We start from the raw sequence: 7,880 nt of genomic DNA, 5'->3' as shown, positions 1-7,880 counted from the left end.
GGGAAACCCGGCTTCGGGGATCCGGAGCGACGTGGGGTGAGCGGCGCGGTGCTTCGAATCGACTGCTTTTTTCACGGAGTGAAACCGCATTGCTGTTGCCGGAGAGCGCTGACTTTTTCCTGTGGACAATTGGACTTTAAACAACTACCCGTGAGTAGAACGGAAAATTGGATTTCTAAACATCTTAATTTGGCACCGAAACGGGAAGGTTTCAAACAGGAAGTCCGCCTTCCTCTTTTGTAAATAGATTGAAGCAAAGACATTGCAAGCTAAAGTCTGGAAAGTCTTTTGTAAAGGATTAAATCTCCATCGGTTAAAATTACTAAACCCCCCTTGGAAGCAGGAGAAGAGGGGGAAATTTTTAGATTGCTTAAGCCTGCAGGAGAGAGTGAAGAAAAATAAATTACCACCGTTTTGAACCTGGGAACGGGCTGCCAGTAAGATCAACGTTTTGGGAAAGTTCATTGACTGTGAATAAAACGTATGTTGACAGATAGTTAAATAAGAGAAATATATTGATTCCATTGTTTCCTTTTGCACTTAAAAGGAGCAAAAATATCTGAAAATCGAAACTAACTTTGTTGCTGGATCTGCTTTTAAAAGGATGGATACAAATAGAAATTGTTTCCCCTAGAGGGAGCTTTTGAAACTGTTGCAGGAGTGGAGTTGGGGAATTTTCCAGCTGCAGAGATTAAAGACCGTGAGAATCAGAGATTGACCTTGGTCAAGAATGTTGACAGAAGAAGCCTTAGTGATTGCTTTTTGCAAGACAAGTGCTCTATTGGAACAGCTTCATGAGAAGACGGATGTGATGATTACTAAAATTGACAATTTGGGACAAAAAATGACTGATTTGGGACAAAAAGTGAAAACTTATACAGAAACTACTCAGGAATTGATTCAGGAATCTGTTTTGACATGGCAAGCTGTGGAGAAGACGAAGGAGAAGATTGTTGTTGAACCTCAAGTAATACAAGTGGAGAGAGCCCAGGCCTTACAGAGGCAATTTGATGAACATAAGCTGTTGCCTTTTACGATTGAATCTAGAGAAAGCCAGATTTGGAGGGATGGAGTCCCGCTTGGATTGGAGAAGGAAAGCTGGATAGATCCCCTTATGCAGGGATGTTGTAGCTTTTGGGATCTGGTTTTGGGTCAGGGGGAGATTGGAGTTGTGGGGGCCTTTAGCTTTGGAGGGATTTTGAAACACGCTCTGAAATATCTTTTGGATTTTAGTTCTGACTATGGAGAATGGGCTGATCTGTCGAGAAGGAATAAAGACATTGTTAGGTTGGAGTCTCCCTGAGATCTACTCCTCAGTGCCAAAGGAAGGAAATTAAGAACAAGATCAGCAGAAGATAAAGTAAAGTGCAGGTATAAATATGAAGAAGATATGCAGAAGGGACATGGAAAAGAGTTAAGAGCCTCGGACAGAAGATCACCAGGTTGATGGACCATATGGAATTGATAGAAAGGACTGACAGAATCCGAGACCAGGGAGAAGAGACGGTGGATGAAGATTGGAAGAAAGTTTAAAAATTTATTTAGAGAAATATTGTAAAATTAATGAGTGTTAGAAAAATGTTGGAATGAAATTATACGGCTTTAGTAGAAATGTTATAAGGAGTTAAGTATAAATAAGTTTTAGGATTTTTTATGGTAAGATAAGGTTAAAATAAATTAAGACAATTAAATGATAGAAAACAGTGAAAGATGGAAAGGATTTGCTGAAATAATAACTAGAATACAAAAAAGGGAGGTGTGAGGAGGTCGATGAAACAAGTGAATGAAAGATAAAGATATGGAAATATTGGATGTGTTTTTAATTGTTTTTGCTTTTGTTTTTGTTTTGATGTATTGTGTTTTTTGTTTATATATATATATATATATATATATATGTATTGTAATGTATTGATTTGTATTGTTTACCTTTTCACTTTTTCTCTTTCTTTTTTTACTTCTTTCTGTAATCTTAAACTTTTAATAAATATTATTAAAAAAAAAAAAGTAATCCAGGCAGATGGAGCAAGTGGCTTCATCACAAAGATTCTTGATGTGACCCACTGCAGCAGCCATGGCTCCCTCGTGCCAAAGACCCAAGTTTAGTTTCATTTTTTCAGTTTTCAGCTGAAGAAGACAAAAAGAAACTGCCCTAGGTCCTTAGGGGACACTGTGAACTGTGGCGTACCAAGGTCAGGTGGTATCCGATGTGGAAACTTTTTTGTCACCCCCCCCACACACATTGAAATCCCCCCTCCTCCCCCCCTTGTCATGGAAGCAGCGCAGGCAACTATCCGATGTAGAGCCTGCCTTCTCCCCCTCCCTCCATCGGATAGCTGCCTGCGCGGCTGTCTTTGAGGGGGGTGGAGGGAGGAATGGGCGGGATCTACATCGGATAGCTGCCTGCGTGCGTGCGTGCATGCGTGCATGCCTGAACATGCCGTGCACCTGGGGTGCACTGCGATCGGCACCCATTGAGAAGGAACAAGACAGGAAAAGGAAGGAAATGGGACAGGTTTTTTTAAGGCCCCACTTTTCACATGGTGTCCTGTTGTGTGGTCGGAAACTACTCTTTCTTGTTTGATTTTGGTTGATGTCAGAATAAAAGCGAGTTCCTTCAAAATAACACATTCGTTTTTATCTTACCAGTTTCTCATATTGTAAGAAGCTGAAGAAGAAACCATAGAGAGCATTAATATTTTCCTTCTGATCAATGAAGTCAAACGTTACAATTATCCATTTTAGAATGAGCACCTATAGGGAGAAGACAGATATCAGTAAGCAAAAGCAAGACCAAGACAACAAACCCCTTCTGAAATATGGTCAGCATGTACAACATCTAGCTGAATCATCACCAGGATAACTAAGTCAGACTGGGGAAAATATCTTTTTTTAAAAAAATAATTTTTATTCATTTTCCAAACAATTTTATACAGTCAACAAATATTTTAACACTCATTCTTCAATTTTTGACTTCCCTTAGTTTCTCTGTCAATCTTTCGTAAAATTTCTATTTTGTTAACACATTTCGAAACATAATATTGTCCTTTAGAACTCCTTTTCCTCTTATTCTCTTTTTTGCACTATTTCTTACTATCTCACAGAGTCTCTTCAAAACCAACAAGCGTTGTCTGTACATCACATATGTTTTTCAGATATTCTGTAAATCTCCCACAGTCCTCGATAAACTTTTGGTCTTTCTGATATCGAATCTTCCCAGTCAATTTATCCAATTCTGCATACTCAGTCAATTTCCTTCTCCATTCTTCCACTGTTGGAATTTCTTCCTGCTTCCATCTTTGGGCCAGAAGTATCCTTGCAGCAGTCACTGCGTATTGAAACAGTTTACAGTCTCTCTTATTATTTTAATTTCCTACCATTCCTAATAGGAAGGCCTCTGGGCAGACTGGGGAAAATATCATTCTTCAGAACCAAGACATCATTACCATGCTTTCGAAGTTACCTGAAAGTCACTAGAACACTTGCGAGCACAGAGCCAAGACACAGCTGAAATAAGAGAATCCTCTGTTATTACGGAAATGGGAATCAGATTCTTCAGTAGCCTAGTGCTTATCACTGTGCCTGCAAGACATTGAAAGACACTGCTTAACATTCTGAACATCTTCACTATTGATAATTTCTCACAAGCTAGAAGCAGCCCCGGTTCTTGTTAAGGGAGAAGGCAGGGCAATGCAGCTACTTTGACATACTTTACTGCCAAGGGGAAAGAGAAGCCAAAACATGTTTTCTTTACCAAGCTTGGCACTGAGTGCGATGTTCAGCAAGTTATGAATTTCTTCTGGTGCCAAGCCTCTCTCTTGCACAATCTTTTCCACAGTCTCCAAAGGACTCTGCAAAGCTCCATGCTTTCGTGAGGCACTATCTTGAATTAGAAAAAAGTCAAAGTGTGATTCAAATCCATTTGAAAAACCATCCTCATGCATGATGGCCTGTCCAATGGCTTGCTTTACCATCAATTGGCAAGGGAGACCCACTGAGATGCCATGGCATTTGGAAAACTCTGGAATTCTGAACTTCCCTCTTGCTTTCTTGCTCCTTCGTTCAGTGGGTAGGTAGGTGTAGGTAGGGGCAAGTCTAAAGCTTCATTGAAATTCCTCAGCCCCAGCCAGCATTGCCAATGGGCAGGATGATGAGAATTGTAGTTAAGCAACGTCTGGAGGGCCAGAGGTTACCCTCACCTGTTTTATCGGTTAGTGTGCTAAGATCTGGGCACAAGCCCAGTTCAGCTGACGGTACTTAATAAGGGCTTGCTTTAAACAAAACATTAGAGCTAATACACTATTCTGCTCAAATATACAAAACAGCCCCTTCTCTATAGAAAGCTAAAGAAAATACAAACTTTGGGGTTTGTAGATGGATTGTTAGCGTGTCTGCTAAGCAGATTAGTGCTTACAGCTATATCAGGTCTTGAACATCTGGCAATGAAGTTCAGCTTGCCTAAAATGCATCTGTACAGTGTAGTGTCAGAAAATGCTTCACCAGTATCATCTACAGGATTTGCTTCAACCAAATTCAGCCTGGTTAACACATCGGCAATTTTCTGAGATTGGTGTACCAAAAAATCACCTGCCTGGTTTTTCTCTACTTCCAGAGAAAGATAGTTGACTACCTCACCAAGATCCTTCATGTCAAAGTGCTGCTTCAGCTGTGCTAGGGTGCTTTGGTACAAAGCCTGATTCTTCCAAAACATCAGAAGATCATCAACAAAGCATAAACAATACAGTTTGTTTTGCCCCTCCTCTTTGACAAACACACATGGATCAGCTTTGCCTTGGTGAAAACCTAGAGAAAGCAATGTCTCTGTTAGTTGTGTTCCAACACCTGGCACTCTGTTTGAGACCATATAGGGATTTCTGTAGCTTACAGACCATTCCCTTCTTTACCTGCACTCCATCGGGTGGAAGCATGTAAATCACCTCCCCCAGAATCCCATACAAAAAAGCTGTGTTCACGTCGTGATGTGATACCTGAAGCTTATCTTCTGCAGCAATCTTGAGCATAAGCCTAATGCTCTCATACTTGACGGTGGGTGAGTAGGTCTCGTGGTAGTCCAGTCCTGGTACCTGTGAAAAACCTCTGGCGACCAATCTGGCTTTGTGTCTTACTACCTTGCCATTCTGATCAGTCTTGGATTTAACGACCCACTTGCTGTCAACCAGCTTCATCCCTGGGACTATTGGAACCAGATCCCAGGTCTTGTTACTTTCCAAGGAATCAAGTTCAGCCTTCGTGGCATTTAGCCATGGCTCAGCATCCTTTGAGGTTAAATCCTGGACCTCTTGGAAGCTTGAAGGTTCCCACACCTTCTCTGAGCTACTAACAACAGCTACTGTTGTTTTAGCAAACTCATCAGCATACCTCTTTGGAGGTTTGCCCTTTGGGGCCCTTTCAGATCTGCGTATTAGATGCAAGTCTTCAGCACTCATCTCCTCTTTCTTAGGAGAATAGTGGCCAATGGTGAACAGTGGTTCTTCCAATTCAGTGTCAGACTCATCAGATGGTCTGAGTGAGGCCTTTGCGCTCTTGTAGTCTGCTGTGTCATCGCTGTCACTGACATCAGCACTAGCACTGCCCACTGAACTGGAATCCGAACGCTGATCATCATCCTCAGCTTCCTCTGCTTCTTCAGCTTCAGGGTGACTGGAAAATACATTTAGCATTGTACCGAACACTTCTGATAAACCGTCTTTGTGTCAGTCATCACCACTCTGTATGCACCTTTTTCATAACCCACAAATATGCCATGCACACCACACTTCCCGAGCTTGCTGCTCTGTGGAGTATGGACCCACATGTCAGAGCCAAAGATTCTCATGTGCCTGACGTATGGTTTCTTACCAAACATCTTTTCATCGGGAGTACAACCTATGGGTGCAGAAAATCGTCTGTTAAAACAATAAACCAAACAATTCAGCGACTCCACCCAATATTCCTCAGGAAGATTGGCATCATGCAACAAGGTCTTTAGTCCTTGTAGCAAAGTCTGGTTTTCCCTTTCGCAAAGTCCATTCATCCATGAAGATCTTGGACTTGCGAGGTCATGCTGAATCCCCTTCTCAGTGAGAAAAGCCTCAAACTGCAGAGAAGGGATTCTCCTCCGCGGTCAGTAAATAAACACTGCAGTTGCTTTCCATGGGCATTTTACAACCAAGCACAGAATTCCTTGAACTTAGGAAACGCTTCTGATTTTTGCTTGAGCATGAACACATGAATATACCTGGAAAAAGCATCAATCAATACCATGAAGTACTTTGCTCCACCTAGAGAAGTTGCAAGTGGACCAACAAGGTCTGTGTGGACAATCTGGTAGGGTTTAGATGCCTACCTGCCAGAAACCTTGCCCTTTGGTGCACCCCTCACCTTGTGCTCTGCACATGACTTTCACTTCATGTAAAACCTGCAGGGTTTGATGGTCATGCCTTGAACCATCTCTGGCATCTTGGTCAGTGCCTGCCATCCCAGGTGACCGAACCGCCTGTGGTGAGAATGTATGCAATCTAAATGGAGAATTTTGTTAGTATTCATAACACAACAAGATTCATCACTTTGCACATTGACAGCATCATCAACATAAGTTATGCTTCACATACCTCAGGCTTGTGGGATTTGATCAGAAATTGTCAATGAATTAAACCCAGTCAATGCAATGCGTTCATCGCGGACACAATGGCTTGATGCATATTTTATAATTCCTCATAGTAATCCCATCTGATCACTACATCTCTGGATATTTGCACTCTTACATAGGCTGAGCCTGTGACCTGGCTCAGGAACTAAGTATTTGTCATTACAAAAGACTGGCCAGGCTCCCCAGGGCACCCAATCAAGTGAGCATTAATAGGTAACCTGCCAGAGGTAAACAACACACTCAGATGTCTGTTGTAGACCGTGTTGGATTCTTGCCCCCCCCCCCCCCGGAGCTATGCCAGCCTCCCAAAGCACTCCGGGGCGATTAATCCAGTGGTCACTCTCTGGCTGCTGCCCACGAATCCTCCTTCAGTCCAGAGAGACCGATGAATAGGTGACTTTTCCCTCCTGAGAAAAGCACACCCATTTCCTCCTGGCATAGGAAGGAAAAGGCAGTTCGTAGACTTCAAGCTACTTTATTAAAACTGCATATACAGACACACACATGACTGCACGCTCTGAGCAGCCCAGCTTCTGAGTTCTCTGACTCAACACTGCTTCATCCTAGAAGCAGAAGAGGGAAGTGTAACTCCGCCCCGGTTACACTCAGGACAGTATGAGAACTGGCTCAGACTTCCTTTCTCACGGTCAGCTACACCTGATGTAAACAACAACCTTGTAGCTCTTGCTGCTTCCTGGCAGCTTATGGGAACTGAAATCCCAACAGACTGCCCTTTCTGTGATGTTGGTACGAAGTATCTGGGGGGTGGTCTTGAGCTACATCCCTTTCTGTGATGTATCTGGGGGGTGGTCATTTCCCCCCCAAAAAAATTTTATTGGTTTTTTCACAAAAATTTAAACATACAGACAGAAAGGCAAACAAACATAAACCATAACCTTATTAAGACTAATCTAATTAACATTGTTAAATGACTTCCTCGTATCCCCCTGGTTGGATTTCAGTGCATATCATTTTAACGGTTTTCCAAATCAATATTCTTATAAAATTAACTTAATCACTTAAAATCTTTCTTTCTTCCCAATTCAGTATTAAACATATTAATTCATCACGTCATTAAATTTCATCCATTCTTCCTGATATTCCTCCTCCTTCTGGTCATGGACTCTTCCAGTCAGGTTGGCTAGCTCCGAAAAATCCATCATCTTCATCTGCCATTCTTCCACTGTTGGTACTTCTTGCGTTTTCCCATTCTTAGCTAGTAAAATTTGAGCAG

The 7,880-nt window shown here is 42.1% G+C and overlaps 1 long non-coding RNA gene across 1 annotated transcript; it reads right to left on the bottom strand.

The window, feature by feature from the left end:
• Positions 1-2,649: 2,649 nt before the first annotated feature.
• Positions 2,650-3,838, bottom strand: LOC128406078 (uncharacterized). Its single transcript, XR_008328397.1, has 3 exons — positions 3,752-3,838; positions 3,461-3,579; positions 2,650-2,751 (listed from the first exon to the last, which is right to left on the bottom strand). It is a non-coding gene; the product is annotated as an uncharacterized LOC128406078 (long non-coding RNA).
• Between the last annotated feature and the right edge of the window lie 4,042 nt (positions 3,839-7,880).

The sequence above is a fragment of the Podarcis raffonei genome, chromosome W, assembly GCF_027172205.1.
Source record: "Podarcis raffonei isolate rPodRaf1 chromosome W, rPodRaf1.pri, whole genome shotgun sequence".
Taxonomy (NCBI): domain Eukaryota; kingdom Metazoa; phylum Chordata; class Lepidosauria; order Squamata; family Lacertidae; genus Podarcis; species Podarcis raffonei.
The sequence above is the reverse complement of the archived record's forward strand: the minus strand, read 5'-3'. Positions and strand labels throughout refer to the sequence as shown.